Source organism: Stegostoma tigrinum, unplaced genomic scaffold (genome assembly GCF_030684315.1).
Source record: "Stegostoma tigrinum isolate sSteTig4 unplaced genomic scaffold, sSteTig4.hap1 scaffold_68, whole genome shotgun sequence".
Taxonomy (NCBI): domain Eukaryota; kingdom Metazoa; phylum Chordata; class Chondrichthyes; order Orectolobiformes; family Stegostomatidae; genus Stegostoma; species Stegostoma tigrinum.
Window position 1 is genome coordinate 67,664 of NW_026728622.1, and position 18,955 is coordinate 86,618.

General features: G+C 43.5%; 1 long non-coding RNA gene across 2 annotated transcripts in view; it reads right to left on the reverse strand.

Moving 5' to 3' along the window:
- The window catches only part of LOC132209153 (uncharacterized), a 1,475,533-nt gene that overhangs the window by 49,171 nt on the left and 1,407,407 nt on the right, over positions 1–18,955 (reverse strand). For both annotated transcript variants that reach the window (XR_009445245.1, XR_009445244.1), the window contains 6 exons: positions 11,111–11,231; positions 6,274–6,591; positions 5,631–5,724; positions 3,975–4,849; positions 2,964–3,086; positions 2,718–2,869 (listed from right to left, as the gene is read on the reverse strand). This is a non-coding gene — a long non-coding RNA (uncharacterized LOC132209153). The remainder of the gene's footprint in view (positions 1–2,717; positions 2,870–2,963; positions 3,087–3,974; positions 4,850–5,630; positions 5,725–6,273; positions 6,592–11,110; positions 11,232–18,955) is intronic.

The window sequence follows — 18,955 nt, forward strand, 5'->3', positions numbered from 1 at the left end:
AAGGCATGACCTACCCCTCACAAAGCCGTGTTGACTGTATTTGATCAAGCCATGCTCTTCCAGATGGTCATAAATCTTATCCCTCAGAATCCTTTCTAACACCTTGCAGACAACAGACGTGAGACTTACCGGTCTATAATTGCCGGGGATTTCCCTATTTCCTTTCTTGAAGAGAGGAATTACATTTGCCTCTCTCCAGTCCTCAGGTACGACTCCAGTGGAGAGCGAGGATGCAAAGATCTTCGCAAGTGGCGAAGCAATTGCATTTCTCGCTTCCCAAAGCAGCCGAGGACAAATCTGATCCGGGCCTGGCGACTTGTCAATCTTAATGTTTGACAAAATTTTCAGCACATCAGCTTCGTCTATGTCTATCCATTCCAGCATGCACACCTGCTCTTCAAAGGTTTCATTCACTACAAAGTTCGTTTCTTTCGTAAAGACAGAAGCAAAAAACTCATTTAGGGCTTCCCCTACCTCCTCAGGCTCCACACACAAGTTCCCTATGCTATCCCTGATCGGCCCTACTCTTTCTTTGACCATTCTCTAATTCCTCACGTAAGTGTAAAATGCCTTTGTGTTTTCCCGGATTCCTTCTGCCAAGCCTTTCTCGTGCCCCCTCCTGGCTCTCGTCAGACCATTTTTGAGCTCCTTCCTTGCCTGCATGTAATCCTCTCTAGCTGAACTTGACCCTAGCTTCCTCCACCTTATGTAAGCTACCTTCTTCCTTTTCACTAGAAGCTCCACCGCTCTCGTCATCCAAGGTTCCTTAATCTTACCCCTTCTTGCCTGTCTCAGAGGGACATATTTACTCATCACTCCCAACAACTGTTCCTTAAACCGTCTCCACATGTCTATAGTTCCCTTACCATGGAACAACTGCTCCCAGTCCATGCTTCCTAACTCATGTCTAATCGCATCATAGTTTCCTCTTCCCCAATTAAATATCCTCCCATTTTGCCTAATCCTCTCCTTCTCCATAGCTATGTAGAACGTGAGGCAGTTATGGTCACTATCACCAAAATGCTCTCCCACCACAAGATCTGATACCTGCCCCGGCTCGTTTCCGAGCACCAAGTCTAGAATGGCCTCTCCCCTCGTCGGCCTGTCAACGTACTGCGTTAGGAAACCCTCCTGAACACACCTCACAAAAACAGCTCCATTCAAATCTTCTGCTCGAAGGAGGTTCCAATCAATATTAGGAAAGTTAAAGTCACCCATTACAACAACCCTACTGCGTGCACACTTTTCCAAAATCTGTCGACCTATGCTTTCTTCAATCTCCCTGCTGCTATTGGGGGGCCTGTAGTAAACCCCTAACGAGGTGACTACTCCCTTGCTGTTCCTAATTTCCACCCATACTGACTCAGTAGGCAGATCTTCCTCGACAAAGGAAGCTTCTGTAGCTGTGATACCCTCTCTGATTAGTAGTGCTACACCCCCTCCTCTTTTTCCCCCCTCCCTATTCTTTTTAAATGTTCTAAACCCTGGAAGATCCAGCAACCATTCCTGCCCATGAGAAACCCATGTCTCTGTTATGGCCACAACATCATAGCACCAGGTACTGATCCATGCTCTAAGTTCATCACTTTTATTCCTGATACTCCTTGCATTAAAGCAAACACACTTTAACCGATCCCTTGGTTCCTTCCCAGGAAAATCCTTCCCACTAGCTGGTCTACCTCTTGCTACTGCCTCACCTGCATCAACGCTCACCTCTGGTATACAGCTCAGGTTCCCACCCCCCTGCCATACTAGTTTAAACCCTCTCGAACTACTCGAGCAAACCTTCCACCCAGGACATTGGTCCCCTTCCAGTTCAGATGCAACCCGTCCTTCTTGTACAGGTCCCACCTCCCCCAGAAGGCATCCCAATTATCAACATATCTGAAGCCCTCCCTCTTACACCAGCTGCGAAGCCACGTGTTCAGCTGCGCCCGCTCCCTGTTCCTCACCTCGCTATCTCGTGGCACCGGTAGTAAACCAGAGAACACTACTCTGTTCGTCCTGCTCTGCAGCTTCCATCCTAACTCCCTGAAATCACTTTTTATATCCCCAAACCTATTTCTGGCTATATCATTTGTGCCAATATGTAACACGATTTCTGGCTGTTCGCCCTCCCCTTTTAGAACTTTATACACCCGATCAGAGACGTCCCGGACCCTGGCACCAGGGAGGCAACATACCTTCCGGGAATCCCGATCTTGCCCACAAAATCTCCTGTCGATTCCCCTAACTATCGAGTCCCCTACCACGAGTACTTTTCTGTTCTGCCCCCTTCCCTTCTTTGCCACAGTGTCAGGCTCAGTGCCAGAGAACTGACTACTATGGCTTTCCTCTGGTAGGTCATCCCCCCCAGCAGTATCCAAAACGATATACTTATTGCTGAGGGGAATGCCCACAGGGGATCTCTGCACTGTCTGTCTGTCCCCTTTCCTCCCCCTAACTGTAACCCATCTATCCTCGTCCTGAGCCTTAGGAGTGACCAACTCCCGATAACTCCTCTCAATTACCCCCTCTGCCTCCCGAATGATCCGTAGTTCATCCAGCTCCAGCTCCATTTCCCTAACACGCCTTGCTGATATATATGGTCACTGCTTTCCTTCCCGGCTGCCCCTCTGGTCCTCGTCACTTCCTCTGCTGCTCCCGCTCCTTCTCTGAAAGAGGAAAAACACCGCTGCCCGCTACCGGTAAGTAATTTTAAAAATAAACTGCTTTACCTTAGCTGCAGTCTTCCGGGTCCGTCTTGCCTCCGCTGCTGCTCGCACTCAAAATGGCCGTTGGCGTCGAAGGCTGATATATATGGTCACTGCTTTCCTTCCCGGCTGCCCCTCTGGTCCTCGTCACTTCCTCTGCTGCTCCCACTCCTTCTCTGAAAGAGGAAAAAACACCGCTGCCCGATACCGGTAAGTAATTTTAAAAATAAACTGCTTTACCTGAGCTGCAGTCTTCCGGGTCCGTCTTACCTCCGCTGCTGCTCGCACTCAAAATGGCCGTTGGCGTCGAAGGGTGAGTATTTATACTCACTGCTTTCCTTCCCGGCTGCCCCTCTGGTCCTCGTCACTTCCTCCGCTGCTCCCGCTCCTTCTCTGAAAGAGGAAAAAACACCACTGCCCGCTACCGGTAAGTAATTTTAAAAATAAATTGCTTTACCTTAGCTGCAGTCTTCCGGGTCCGTCTTGCCTCCGCTGCTGCTCGCACTCAAAAAAAAACTACAGTGACTTTTGAAAGATCATAGCCAAAGCCTCTGCTATTTCCTCAGCCACCTTCCTCAGAACTCTAGGATATAGCCCATTGGGGCCAGGAGATTTATCAATTTTTAGACCTTTTAGCTCTTTTAGCACTTGCTCTTTTGTAATTCCAACCATCCTCAGCTCTGCCCCCTGGCTCTCCCTAATTGTTGGCATATTACTCATGTCTTCCACTGTGAAGACTGACGCAAAGTACTTATTAAGTTCTTCAGCTACTTCCTTATCTCCCACCACTTGCCTTCCAGCATCAGTTTGGAGTGGCCCAGTGTCTACTTTTGCCTCACGTTTGTTTCTTATGTATTGAAAGAAGCCGTTACTATGATTTCTGATATGACTAGCTAGCCTACCTTCATATTTGATCCTCTCCTTCCTTATTGCTTGTCTGTCTCCTCTGCACCTATCTTCCCCTCTATCCATCTTCAATCTGCCTTCCCCTCTCCCTATTTCTTTCAGAGCCCTCTCCTCCTCCCTCTTTTCTGATGAAGGGTCTAGGCCCGAAACGTCAGCTTTTGTGCTCCTGAGATACTGCTTGGCCTGCTGTGTTCACCCAGCTCCACACTTTGTCATCTTGGATTCTCCAGCATCTGCAGTTCCCATTATCTCTGATGCCAATTGTTTTTATTTTGTGGACAGCTGCTATCAATAGCAAACCAAACAAAAGCTTCATTTGTCATTGTCAAAATTGGTAATAGCCCACGAGCTGCAGAGTGAACAAAAAAAAGTTACCCATTTGCTTGTGACTCTCAGATGGATTTCTTTCCGATTTATTTATTCTTTAATGAGACATAGCTGTTGCTGATTGTCCAGCACAAATTGACTTCTTGAACAGCTTCATGTTGCTGTACACAGACCCACAATGCTGTTCCAAAAGAGATTACTAATATTGACTCAGGAACAATCATTCATTTCCAAATAAGTTTGAGAGTAGCTTGGAGGTGATTTTTACTGGGATTAGTGCTACCATGTCTGATGTCCTTGACCTTGAAGATGAGTTTTCTAAGTCTGGAAAGGCGGGTGTAAGAATAGTTGGAAAAAAATGTGGCAGTGCATCTTGTATATGGACACATTATTGTGTCTTGGAGTTGGTTGTGGAGAGAATGGATACGGTGCCAATCAAGGGGCTGCTTTGGTCTAGACTCAAGATCGTTTCCAGTGTTGTTGGATCTGCACCATCATTGACACACTTCTGACTTGAGAATTGGAGGGCGGCTGCAGGCTTCGGAGTCAGGAGTTTCTACATCAAATCGCAGAGTCGTTTTGCTTTGTTCCTTTGTCTGTTAGTCTGTGGTCCCAAGTGATATCTAAAACCAAGCTCTTGTGAGCTTGTTATTCTAAACTTAAAATTTATGTTGAATATCAGATGGAATTTGTTTTATTGACTCCATTCTGCAATCATGTCGATCTGAAAATGTTAACTGCATTAATTAATACTAAGCAGAAACAGACTTTGTCGTAAATGGTTTGACGATTTTCTGTGTCTGGAACATCCCTCTTCCTTCTCGAACGAAGATCGTACCAACCTATGGTACCAAACTGCGGGTCAAACGGACGGGGCTCATAATCTTTAAATTCCTCATCAAAATTAGTGTAATCGTATGGTTCTGTGCAATAAAAGAGAAAGAATAAACAGGTTCCCACAATTTTGCTGATGTTTATGAACAGAATGCACAAATTCAAAAGTTTGCGCTGGCATGTCTGCTTCCTCCAGCCTGTTTAAACTGCTCCATTCAATGTGAAATTTGTGATAAGTTTTAGCACACAGGTCTGTTTCATCTGTGCCACCGCCTTCAGAGTGTATTCAATTCTAATAGACATACATGCTTTCCCCCTTTTCCAGTAATACATTTCTTGAAGAGTTCAATGATATTTGGATTTTAAATCTTATCCTCATATTCTTTAGATTCTCAATCATCACTGAATCTGATGTCACCGCCATTCCATCCAGTGTCAAACAGGAGTCAACTGGCATATCCAAATTTTAAGATAATAAAATGTGAGGCTGGATGAACACAGCAGGCCAAGCAGCATCTCAGGAGCACAAAAGCTGACGTTTCGGGCCTGGACCCTTCATCAGAGAGGGGGATGGGGGGAGGGAACTGGAATAAATAGGGAGAGAGGGGGAGGCGGACCGAAGATGGAGCAAGAGAGTTGCAATGGGAGAGAGATTCCCTGAGGTTGGTCCGGAGGGAGGAGGGTAACTTCTTCAGGTTAGGCATCCCTGGAAGAGGCTTCGCAGTGAGGTTAAAATAGTATCAGAGATAATGGGTCGCAGTGAGGTTAAGATTTTAATTTGAGTTTAGTGCTACACAAATATATTACTTTTTTAAAAATTATATTCAAGTCAACATTAACATTTCATTCCCTGACACCGGGTGAACTTACTTTTAAACTCCAATTTTCCTTCAGTATTAACAGAGAGGTGAGCCTTTTTGCAAGCGCCGAAAGTCTCCACCAGTTTATGCTAAAGCTTGAGGAACTGTAAGTTTCACAAATAAGTTCCTATTAAACACTAATTCCTATTGAAGCAGTATTCAGCTACACTTGTTTAACTAGACAGCAGAAATGGTCAAGATTTTAAAAGCGATTAAGTACTTTGAAGAGGAGTCACTCTTTGAATTAAATTCCATGTTGGTGTGTGTGAGTCCATAGGTTCCTCACTCTCAATGAACCATTCAAACTGACATGCAATTACTGAAACACACAGACAAAAAAAACATGAATGTTAACGGTCACTAGGATTTTGAGAGTGATTTGGAACTTGTATTCAATACCTTCTGGGGTAAATCTGTTCCAATCTGGATAGTACTCATTTATCACCATCCCACCTACCTTCCCCAGCACCTCCTCCCTCTCCACACTATTTGTTTCTGAGCTCCCGTCCACCCTCCATTTTGGAGGAAGGGTCCTGACCCAAAACATCAACTTTCTTGAGCCTCTGATGCTGCCTGCTTTCCCCCAGCTCCACAATGTGTTATCTCAGACACCAACTTTGGCAGTTCTTACTATCTGGATAACTCATTCTCACCTTGTAACAAGTGATTTATCGTCATTTTCTTTTCAGATTACACATGTACATGTATATACATAAATATACATGTGACACCTTTATGCCTGAACCACGAACCGAGAGGATTTTTAAAATAGTCTCTTCATATCTGCATGCAAGAGAAATCAAGGTCATAATTTTCATTTTAGGAATCACTTAAACACTCAAAGTACTCACAGTCAGTGTCCCATTTCCTTGACCAGTCAATTTGATGAGACTATTTCGTCCAAGAGGAAACCGTAACAGTAATTATATTTTATCATCAAACTCTTCATTGCATCACTAATATTTCCTTGTCTGTTTGAAATGTAAGACAATGAAATAATCATGGACAGATTGGCCAACAATGTAATTTAATGTGTGTTATGGCAACTGAAAATCACAACCATTGAAGAGTGTTCTTTAAAATGCTGTTATCATACAACAGAGTACTTTTTGAGATGCAGTGATGAATATAATTCCTGAGATGCAAATAATATATGCTTAATTAATTCCAGAGAATAACTTTACAATTAAAAAGAAGCTAAGAATCTCTTTACATCGTGATGCTTGTCAGATTGCCACTAGTCAATGGAAATCGTTCAGAACGATTATTTATTGCCAGATGAAAAGGAAGCGTACACATTTCATTTTTACATCTCATCCAAGAGACAAAAACAAACACCTTTACGAATTCATTGTCAAACAACAAGACTCACTCAACAAGTCATTTGGCCCATTGAATTTCCTCCACCATTCGGTGAGATCATGGTTGATCTCATTACATTTATTATTATACAACATTTCCACCAAGCCCTCCTGAAAGCTAATACATTCCAATCCAAGTAACATCCTGGTAAATCTCTGTTTCTGTTCCATGCCTTGTCTTTCCAAATATTTTTGAGTCATCTAAAAATTTAGCCACAGCACATTCACCTCTTCCTCCAAGTCATTAATAAACAAGCTCAAGACCTGTGGTTCCTTCAGCGCTGCCCCATTTCTTACTCACAAGCCAACCCTGGCATCTCTGTCCATTTGTCTGTTCTTTCTATAGGACATGTATCATTGGATATTTAGTTCCCAACACTTATCCCCTTACAACCACATGTCTGTGATACCCAGAACAATACATCTGTCAATTTCCATCTGCACCACAAACTCATTCACTTTGTTTTATACACTCCCTACAATTAAATAAAAGACCTTCAGTCTGGCATTTACGGCCACCCTTCTTATCTGCTGCACCTGAAATGAGACTCCTGACTATTTCCATACTTTTGGTCCTATTACTTGCTCTGGAAACTTTGCTGAGCACTTACTAGCTTCTAACTTTTTCCATAATTTTCCATGCAACTGGACTCACCCGCTCCACACTTTTCACTTTGATGCCCTACCCCAGACCTAGCTATGTCTTTTGCCAGGATACTTGTCCCAATATGATTCTCATCAAGCCTATGCCACCGGAACAACTCCCTCCTTCCCCATACCAATGCCAATGTCCCATGAATACAAACACATTTCTGCCATGCCATCATTTGAACAATGCATTTACATCTTCAGTTTTGTTCACACCGTGCCAAATTGCTCAGATAAGAATCCTGAGATTATTACCTTTTGGTTCTGCCTTCTCACTCAGCACCTCAGTGCTCGTAATCCCTCAGCAGAACCTCTTTCCTCTTTCTTCCATATCAATGGTACCTGTGTCCACCACGATAGCTGGATTTCTACACCTCCCACTTCAAATTCCTTGGTAGCCAAGACGGAATATCCTAAACCTGGGCGCCAGGCAGGCAACACTACTTTCGAGACTCTCGATCCTAGTCACAACCAACAATGTTCACTCTCCTAACTATACTACCTCTGATTATAACTACATTTCACTTTTTATCCCCTCTTGAATGTCCCCCTGTACCACCGTGCTATAGTCAGTTTACTCATCTTCCATATACCCTGACCTCTCATCCACACAGGAAGAAAGAATCTCAAACCTGTTCGATAAGATCAAAGGCCAAGGTTCCTTCTGCACGACATCCTGGATCCTTCCACCTGCCCTGTTCTTAGTCACAGTCTCACGTCCCTGGCCACTGACCGAGCTTCAGGTAGTTAATCTAAGGTGTGTGACTGCCTCCGGAAACAGAGCATTCCCTGGTAACTCTCCCCCGCATGATTTGTTGATTGGTCGAAACTGAGATTCCAGTTCGTCAACCCTGAGCTGGAGTATGGTGTCTGACCACTCCCCCGTCATGTAGGTTTAAATCATCATTGGCCCGGCATCTCCATTTCAATTACTTATATCTTAATTTGATTTCAAAACATTAGTTTGTAGCCTGTATATATTTCTCCGATTTACTTTCAATCTGAAAGTTACCGATAATAGATTCTTAAACCAGTAGCTATCACCAACCAATGAACCGGGTTCACCTTCTGGGTCCCCGCTTCTGGCTTCAATTTGCCCTGTCTCAAAAAAAAAGCTTACCAACTATCAGGCAAAAAAAGCAAGCAAATAGCACCTCTTACCCTCTGCACTGACTTACCACATGGCCACCAAATTCCCCAAAATATCTATTCACTTGGTGCATTTCACTGTAGATGTGATCTCTCCTTCCTGGCAATGCAAAGCATACTGATCCATAGCAATATACTACCTTCAAAACCTCAGCTCTTAGCTTATTACTTTTGAGTACATTCTCAAATGCTTGCTCAAAGTCCAAATACAACACATTTACTGGTTTTCCTCTACTAATTCTGGTTGGGACTTCCTCGAAAAACCCAAACAAATTAGCCAGACATAATTTCTCTTTCGTCAGGCTATGGTGATTCTGTTTGATTAGATTCTGATTTTCCAAATGTCCTGCTATTATTTTCTTCACAGTTGATTGCCACATATTTCCAACAATTTGCCTCTCTCCTTTTTAAATAGGGATGTCACATCGGCAGTTTTCCAGCCCTCAGATGCTTCTTGAGAATCGAAACCTTTTTCAGAAATTACAATCAATGCATACACCAACTCTGAAGCTCCTTTGTTTGGAATCATAGAAAGTAAACCATCAGGGCAAAGAGTCTAATCTGCTTTCACTCCATTAGATTGTCTACTACTACTTCTGTAATGGTAGTGATGGTGTGGTCGTGATGTATTTAATTCATTACTAAAGAATACAGGGATAAGGGGATCCTTGAAATAGCTTCCACTGTGAAGACTACCCTTTTCTCATTATTGTTGTTTCTTGATTTGAAAATTAAACTGGCCATCTCAGCCTAGCATATAATTGATGGCATTACCTCGAAAACCTTCTCTGCTAAAGTGTTGAATAGATTGCTACCACCTGAAAGTAGTAATTCTTCCCCTGAATTAACAGGCAACCAATATGAAAATGTGGCCTCTGGTCATAAAATATTTCACAAATGGGAGCATTCTCTACGGATATACACTATCAAGCCTCTTAAGAATCTTAAATGCTGAAAAAATAAGAATTCTTTCAATCTTATAAATCCCATCCGCCCAACATTCCTAAGCATGGCAATCCCCTCCTCCATTTCCAAAATCAACCCAGGGAACATTAGGTGTACGGCCTCCGCAGCAGGGACCCTGTGGCCGGACACCAGTTATAAGTTACCATCCTGCTGCCCCTTCTCTACTTCTGTTTGCGATGCAGTCCTCTGTCCATCCTAATATACTACCCTTGAACTCATGGGCTGCTTTCTTTTGAGTCACCTTATGAGTTGTAATTTATCAAATGCTTTTTTGAAATCTAAACGTACTACATCAACTGGTGGACCTTCATCAGTCATGTTTGTTTCCATCTCAAAGCACTGTAGCAGGACCGCGGGGGCACATCGCCACGAGCGGCTCAGGACCAGTGAATTCAAATATGAAATTACACGAAAGACAGCATTGAATTTAAAGTATCAAGAGAAAAGGGATTTGGAATCGAGCATTAGTTTGTGGGGATGGAGCAGCGCTTGGAACATTGAGTTCAATTCTGGTTGCTTCATTATAGGAAGGATGTGGAAGCTTCAGAGAGGGTGTAGAGGAGATTTAGCAGGATGCTGCATGGAATGGACGGCAGGTCTTATGATGAAACATTGAGGGGGGGCGAGGACTTTTTCCATTGGAGCAAAGAAGAATGAGAGGTGACTTGATAGAGGTATGCAAGATGATGAGGCATAGCTGGAGTGGATAGTCAGATTTTGTTTCCCAGGGCAGAAATGACTATTACGAGGGGGAGAAATTTTAAGGTGACTGGAGGAAGGAATAGGGGAGATGTCAGAGGTAGGTTCTTTACACAGAGAGTGGCAGGTGTGTGGAATGCGCTGCTAGCAGTGGTAATGGAGTCAGATACATTTCAAGACTTTTAAACGACTCTTGGATCGGCACATGAAGGATAGTAAAATGAAGGGTATGCAGGGTAGTTTGATCTGAGTGGGATAATAGGTCGGCACAACATCGTGGGCCGAAGGGCCTGTACTGTTCTTTGTTCTCTGTTCAGCCAAAGGTTCTTTCCTTTTGAGGAGAGGGTAATTGATTGTAGTTTTTAAAAGACAGAACTGGAGGACAGAGAAAGATATCAAGGAAGGTTGCACGTTAGTGACAGTATCAACAAGTCCACAGCAGATGCACTCTGAGTAACTACACTGTTTTGAAGGCGAGAGGACCGATGATATCAGTTAAGCCCCTCTTGTTCTTGTATTGTGTACTTCTGATATCGGTGCAAATGGACAACCTCACTCTCCTGCTCAGCTGCAGAGCGAATAATGCTGCAATATTTGTCAACCCCCAAATGGGCATTGATACATTAGTAAATCTCACATCAATAAACTTACATCTCAAGGTTCTCACCTTCTAGGACTGTTTGTAGTGGTAAATAACCCAAGCGAGGATGTTTGGCAAAGTATTTCTTTGATCTGAAGTTATTTTTCAGCACCTTGGTGAAATCACGCACATCTTCACCTGATGTTGTCTAAAAATGTAAAATAAATCAAATTTAGTTAAGAATTAATAACGAACCAATCTACTCAACTCACTCTATAATCCATGCTATTCCTGCCAAATGTCTTTGAGGATGTAAAATTGAAGAGTCTGCAACTCTGAGGGATAAAGTCGGCTATCTTTCTGTAAGATTATGATCAAGGTTAGATATGTCTGAATGTGAGTTTCGGACAATTAAGCTTGAGTTTCATAGAGTCATACAGCATGAAAACAGATCCTTTGGTCCAACCAGCCTATGCTGATCACAATCCCAAACTGAACTAGTTCCACCTGCCTGTGCTTGGCCCATATCTCTCCAAACATTTCTATCATCTTTCTATCTTCTGGGTACATCACCTCAGCAGATTTCTCCATCTTGTGGCCAAATACTGAAACTATCCAATTAAATAATTTCAAATGATACACAGATCCAGGATTCACATTAGTGGCCTTTCTGGTTGAATTCCTAATTATTTTAACAATAGTGCATTTCGTTGTCCAATTATGCCATGTAATCCAGTGATCCAAAATTCATCTCATTGGGTTTAATTTGTTTGTTTTTTTGTCTTGTGTCAAAGATGAGATCAATACATTGGTGAGAAATTATCTTGGTTTGGAGATTCAAAGTCACTATAGTCTCAGATGGGACCACAGGTCTGCTCTCACAGTCGAGAGAGATAACTGGAGGTGGTTTAAATTGAAGGTTACCGCACCTCAGATGAGGAGAGAGGTTGAGAAGAAGATTCCTTCATTGTAACTTCAGACAGTGTCGGATCCCAGGCTGTTGGTATCACTCTGAATTACAAACCAGCCAACTGGCTCCCAGGCAAAATAGGCAATCAGTTTGGGTAGAGATAAGGAACAGCAAAGGAAAGAAGTCACAGCTGTGACAGTTTCAGATTCATAGATCCCCTGACAGAAGATACAGTCCAGGATAGCATACAGTCGATAGACCAAGAAGTAATGGGATCTTGTAAGAAAGATGTTACCATAAACTGTGAATCCAACTGGCACAGATAGCCTGGAAGATTCTTTTTTATTCACGGGATGTGGATGTTGTTGGCTAAGCCCAATTACCCTGGAGAAGGTGGTGGTGAGCTGCCTTCTTGAATAACTGCAGTCCCTAGAATAGTGCTGTTCAGAAAGAAGCTCCAGAATCTTAACTCAATGACTATTAATGAACAGCGATATAGTTCCGAGTCAGGATAGTGTGTGGGGCTTGGAGGGAAACTTGCATGGGGCACTAATTATACATTACTGATGATAGAACAGATGTTGAAGGTGGTGGGTGGGGTACCAATCCAACAGGCTGCTTTGTCCATATGGTTCAAGCTTCCTGAGTGTTGATGGAGCTGCACCAGTCCTGACCAGTGGATATTACATTCCTGACTTGGGCTTTATAGATGGTGGACAGGCTTTGTGTAGGTAGGGGGCTCATTATTCACTGCAGAATTCTTAACCTCTGACCTGCTCTTGTCGTCACAATAATTATAAGTTTGGTCCAATTCAGTTTCTGGAAACCTGATAAGCCTCAGCATATTGGCAGTAAAGGAGTGTAAGTCATGGGGCAATGGTTAGATTCTCCTTAATGGTGACGTTCATTGCCCGTAAGTTGCACAGCACAACTACCACTTGCTTCTCATCACTTATGTTCCGTGGACATGGACTTCAGCATCTGAGGAGCTATGAGTGGTGCTGAACATGGCACAATCAACTGAGAACATCCCCACGTATGGCATTCTGACGGAGGGATGGCATTTGGCATTTGATGAAACAGTTGAAGATGGTTGAGCTCAGGGCACAAATTTACGTAACCCCCGCAGTGATGCTTTGGAGTTGGGGCAACTGACTTTCAATAACCACAACCACTTGCTTTATGGTAAGGTTCCAGCCAGCAGAGGGTTTTTCACCTGATTCTTACTGACTGCAGCTTTGCGACGGCTCCTTGATGTCATATTTGGTTGAATGGCACCTTGATGTCAAGAGCAGTTATCTACCCCTCAGGATATATTCATAGAGTGCATTCGGAGTCTTAAAACTGTACCACTGGAACCAAGCAGGGATTAAGATATTTTAGACCTGGTAGTATGTTTTGAGATACAACTCATCAACCATAACATAGTACAGGATTCTCTGGATAAGAATGATCAGGATGTGGTAGAATTTTACATCAAGGACGAGGATGAGAATTTGGTCTAAAACTGTTTAATATCTTTAACTTTCATTGAAGATAACTCAGGAGTATAAAGGCAGAGTTGAACTGGGAAAATAGTTTAAAAGGTAAGACCATAGAGAAGCAATGGCAGATGTTTCAGGGGATATTTCATAACTCTGAACAAAAATATTGTCAATTTAGAATGAAAGGATGTACAGCTAGAATGCACCATGGTGCCATCTGTTGCTATCTAACAAAGTTAAAGATAGTATAAATTGAAAGAAAGATTGGAAAATTGTGGAACTGAAACTATTTCAGATGTGAACAAAAGATGACCAAAGTAATAATGAGGGAGACATTAATATAAATCCAGTAAAGGCTTCCACAAGTGTATCAAAAGGAAAAGAGTAAATACAGTGAATTATGGCTCATGAGAGGTTGAGACTGGGGAATTGATGATGGGAAATGAAGGTCATGGCACAAGCTTTGAACCAATATTTTCTATCTGATTTCACAGTAGAAAACATACAAAAAAAAAATCAATGGGCGAAAAGTAGGGAGCGAAAGGGAGAAGGAAATCCTCAAGAAAACATTGAGGAAAACTGAGAAGACTAAGTTAATAGGTTCCCTGGACCTGAAGAATTGGATTCCAGGTATGCAAAGAGTCCAACCCAACATCGTACCATCAGAGCTTTATTTCTTTTAAAAATACTCCATAAACGTCAACCCCTAATTACTAGCTCCCATATTTATACAGCCAACTCACAATCAATTCATCCTCAATTAATACAGACATAAAACCTGTTCCCTCACTTCATTAGTTGTCAGGCATCCCTTCAGACTAAATTAGATGATAACATGGAGGATTATAAGAGTTGACTGCAGACATTAGATTAGATTCGGTTCCCTACAGTGTGGAAACAGGTCCGTCGGACCAACAAGTCCACATCGCCCCTTGCAGCATCCCATCCCACCCCTATAACCCACACACACCCCTGAACACTACCGGCGATTTAGCATGGTCGATCCACCTAGCCTGCACATCTTTGGACTGTGGGAGGAAATTGGAGCACATGGAGGAAACCCATGCAGACACAGGGAGAATGTGCAAACTCCGCACAGACAGTTACCCGAGGCTGGAGTCGAACCCGGGCCCCTGGCGCTGTGACCACTGAGTCACCGTGCTGCCCAAATGGATGTCTCGGCTGTAATCTTTTCTAGATTCTTAAAAGATCCCAGCAGAACGCAGCAAGAGGCATGTACATGAAGCACAAAAATTTAGCTTCTATGCACAGCATGTATTTTAGAAGGCACGTGAGGTGCAAATCTTTATTTCAAGGAGGGGAGGAGTGAAAATCTTTCCACACAAGACTGGTGACACCACTCAAGGAGCACAGCGTACAGTTTTGGTCTATTAAGCTAGGATATGCTTACAACAGCGTTCTCAGAAATCCCCTCCCTAATCGTATTGTATCTACCGAAAGCAAATGTACTTGTAGCAGTTCAAGAAGGCAGCTCACCACTACCTTCCTAAGGGCAACTAGGGACAGATAATAGATGCTGGCCGAGCCAGTGATGCCCACATCCACAACAGAGTTTTCAAAAAAAACGTCCATATAAGTGACAGATAATGACCATCTCCGACAAGTGAGCATCTAACCGTCCCCCCTCAACATTACCTTTGCTGAAATCCCAGCCTCAATATTTTAGCAGTTACAACTGACTCTCTGCTCCACCATCCAATCTCCCGCTTTCTCCCCCTAACTCTTGATCCCCTTACTAACCAAGAGCCTATCCAACTCATATCTTCAACAGACTCAATGACTTGGCCTCCACAGCCTTCCGCAACAACGAATTCCACAGATTCACCATCCACCGGCTGAAGAAATTCCTCATCTCAGTTCTGAAGGGTTATCCATTCGACTCTGAGGGTGTGCCCGAAGATTTAAGTCTCTCCTACTCATGGAAACATCTTCCCCACATCCACGTCTCTCCAGGCCTCTCCACATTCTCCCCTCATCCTTCTAAACTCCATCGAGTACAGACCCAGAGTCCTGAACCACTCCTCGTAAGACAAGCTCGTCATACTGAGAATGATTCTTGCCAACTTCCTCTGGACTCCCTCCAATGTCAGCAGATGGAGGGACAAATAGTAGTGAGGAAGTGGGGAAGCTGCAGAAGGACTTGGACAGGCTAGGTGAGTGGGCAAAGAAGTGGCAGACTCCTTGTTTCGATATGGAGCCAAACATTGGTCACAATGTTCCAAATAGGGTCTGACCAGAGCCATATACAGCCTCAGCAGTACATTCCTGCACTTGTATTCTAGCCCTCTTGAAATGAATGCTAACATTGCATTTACATTCCTAATTGTCAACTGAACCTGCATGTTAACCTGAAGAGGACTTTGAACAAGCTTACAGTTTTGGTCTATTAAGCCTATTAAGATATGCTTACAACAGCGGTTTTCAGAACGTTCATAATGTTAATTCCAGGGGTAAAAAAAGGGTTGTTTTGTGCAGATTGACCTGGACAATGTTCAGGCTCAGCTGATAACACGCTGGGTCAAAATCCAAAATTCCCTCCCTAGTGGCATTGTATCTATCTCAAGCAAATGTACTTGTAGCAGTTCAAGAAGGAAACTCACTACTACCTTCTCAAAGGCAACGAGGGACAGTTGTGCTTCAGACTTCAAATGCCCTTTCTCATTTAGAAAATAATCTATGCCTCCATTTTTCCTACCAAAGCACATAACCTCAGTGTCCCACACAGTGTTCTGTCTGCCACTTCTTTGCCCACTCTCAGAGTCTATGCAAGTCCTTCTGCAACTTCCTCACTGCTATCTCTCCCTCCATCTGTCACTGTGCCAACTGTAAACTCAGCAAAAATGTCTCAGTTGCTTCATCCATATCATCAATGTATTACATGAACTGTTGTGGTACCAACATTGATCCCTGTGGGACTCTACTTGTCACCAGCTGCCATCCTGTAAAAGACCCCTTTATCTACACTCTCTGCCTTCTGACAGTCAGCCAATGCTCTATCCATGGCAGTAACTTGCCCAAACACTATGGGCTCTCATCTTATTTGATACCTTCTCAACAGCATTCTGGAAATCCAAACAAATCCCATTCACTGGCTCCCTTTTGTCTAACTTGCCCACTTTCTACTCAAAGAATTCTAACAGATTTGTCAGGTATAACTTCCCCTCGATGAAGCTATGCTGAATCAGCCCGATTTTGTCATTTACTTCCAAGGTCTCTGCAATCTCAACCTTAAGAACGGACTCTAAAATCTTACCAATGATTGACGTCAGGCTAACTGACCTATAATTTCCCTTCTTCTGTCTCTCTCAATTCTTCAGCAGGGGTGTTGCCTTAGCCATTTTCCAAACCCCCAAGATCCTCCCTATCACCACTGATTCCTGAAAGATCACCACTAATGCCTCAACAATTTCTTCAGCTATCTCCTTCAGAAGTCTACAGTACAGTCCATCTGGTCCAGGGGTGATTGGTCCACCTTCAGACTTTTCTGCTTCCCCAGCACCTTTTCCTTAGTTACGGCTATTATATTCACCACTGCCCCTAACTCTCAAAGTTCTAGTATGCGATTGGTGTTTTCCACCATGAAGACTGATACAAAGTACCTGTTCAGTTCCTCTTCCATTTCTTCATTCCTCATACTGATTCTTCAGCCTCCTTTTCCAGTGATCTACTGTCTACTATTTAATGTTAGTTGCAATACTGGTCGAAGACCATATCACAGCTGTACTGAAGGAGGGCCCCATGGAGGGCTCAAGCATTGAGGCAATATGGGTAGAACTCAGAAATAGGAAGGATGCAGTAACAATGTTGGGGCTGTACTACAGGCCTCCCTACAGCGAGCGTGAGATAGAGGTACAAATATGTAAACAGATAATGGAAAGGTGTTGGAAAAACAGGGTGGTGGTGATGGGAGATTTTAATTATCCCAACATTGACTGGGATTCACTCAGAACTAGGGGGCAAGATGGAGCAGAATTTGTAAGGTGTGTCCAGGAGCGTTTTCTAGAGCAGTGTGTGCGTAGTCCAACTCGGCAAGGGGCCATACTGGACTGTGTTGGGGGAATGAACCTGCCTGGTGGTTGAAATTACAGCAGGGGGGCGACTTTGGAAATAGCGACCACAATTCCCTAAGTTTTACAATACTCATGGACAAGGATGGGAGTGGTCCTAAAGGAAAGAGTTCTAAACTGGGGGAAGGCAACTATACCAAGGTTCAGTAGCATCTGTGGAATTTAGATCGGGAGAAAATGTTTGAAGGTAAATCCACATTTGATATGTGGGAGGCTTTTAAAGAGCGGTTGATTAGTATGCAGGAGAGACATGTTCCTGTGAAAATGAGGAACAGAAAAGGCAAGATTCGGGAACCATGGACGACAGGTGAAATTGTGAGACTAGCCAAGAGGAAAAAGGAAGCATAGATTAGAGGCGACTTGAGAGAGATGAAGCTTTGAAGAACACGGGGAATTTCGAGCGCATCTGAAACAAGGGATTAAGAGGGCGAAGAGAAGACATGAGATATTGCTGGCAAGCATGGTTAAGGAAAATCCCAAAGCCTTTTATTCATATATAAAGAGCAAGAGGGTAACTAGAGAAAGGATTGCCCACTTAAGGACAAAGAAGGAAAGTTATGCACTGAGTCAGAGAAAATGGTGACATTCTTAACGAATGCTTTGCATCGGTATTGATGAAGGGGAGGGACATGACAGATGGTGATGTGAGGGATAGACATTTGCTTACTCTAGGTCAAGTTGACACAAGGAAGGAGGAAGTGTGGGTCTCCTAAAAGGCATTAAGGTGGGGATCTATCCCAGGTTATTGAGGGAAGCGAGACAGGAAGTAGCCGGGGCCTTAACAGATATCTTTGCAGCATCCTTAGACACGGGTGAGGTCCCGGAGGACTGGAGACTTGCTAATGTTGTCGCCTTGTTCAAGAAGGGTAGCAAAGATAATCCAGGTAATTATCGACCCGGTGAGACTGACGTCAGTGGTTGGGAAGCGACTGGAGAAGGTACTGAGGGATAGGATCTATTCCCATTTGGAAGCACATCAGCTTATCAGTGATAGGCAACATGGTTTTGTGCAGGGAAGGTCATGTCTTACCAACTTTATAGAATTCTTTGACGACATGACAAAAGTTGATTGAAAGGGAAAGGCTGCAGACGTCATTTACATGGACTTCAGTAAGGCGTTTGATAGGTTCCCCATGGCAGGCTGATGGAGAAAGTCAAGTCGCATGGGGTCAAGGGTGTGCTCGCTCAACGGACACAAAAAAAAATGGGCTAGGCAACAGGAGACAGAGAGTAGTGGTAGAAAGTATTTTCTCAAATTGGGACACCTGTGACCAGTGGTGTTCCACAAGGTTCTGTGCTGGGACCACTGTTGTTTGTGATATGCGTAAATGATTTGGAGGAAAGTGTAGGTCATCTGATCAGCAAGTTTGCAGATGACACTAAGATTGGTGGAGCAGCAGAAAGTGAGGGGACTGTCAGAGATTACAGTAGAATATAAATAGACTCGAGA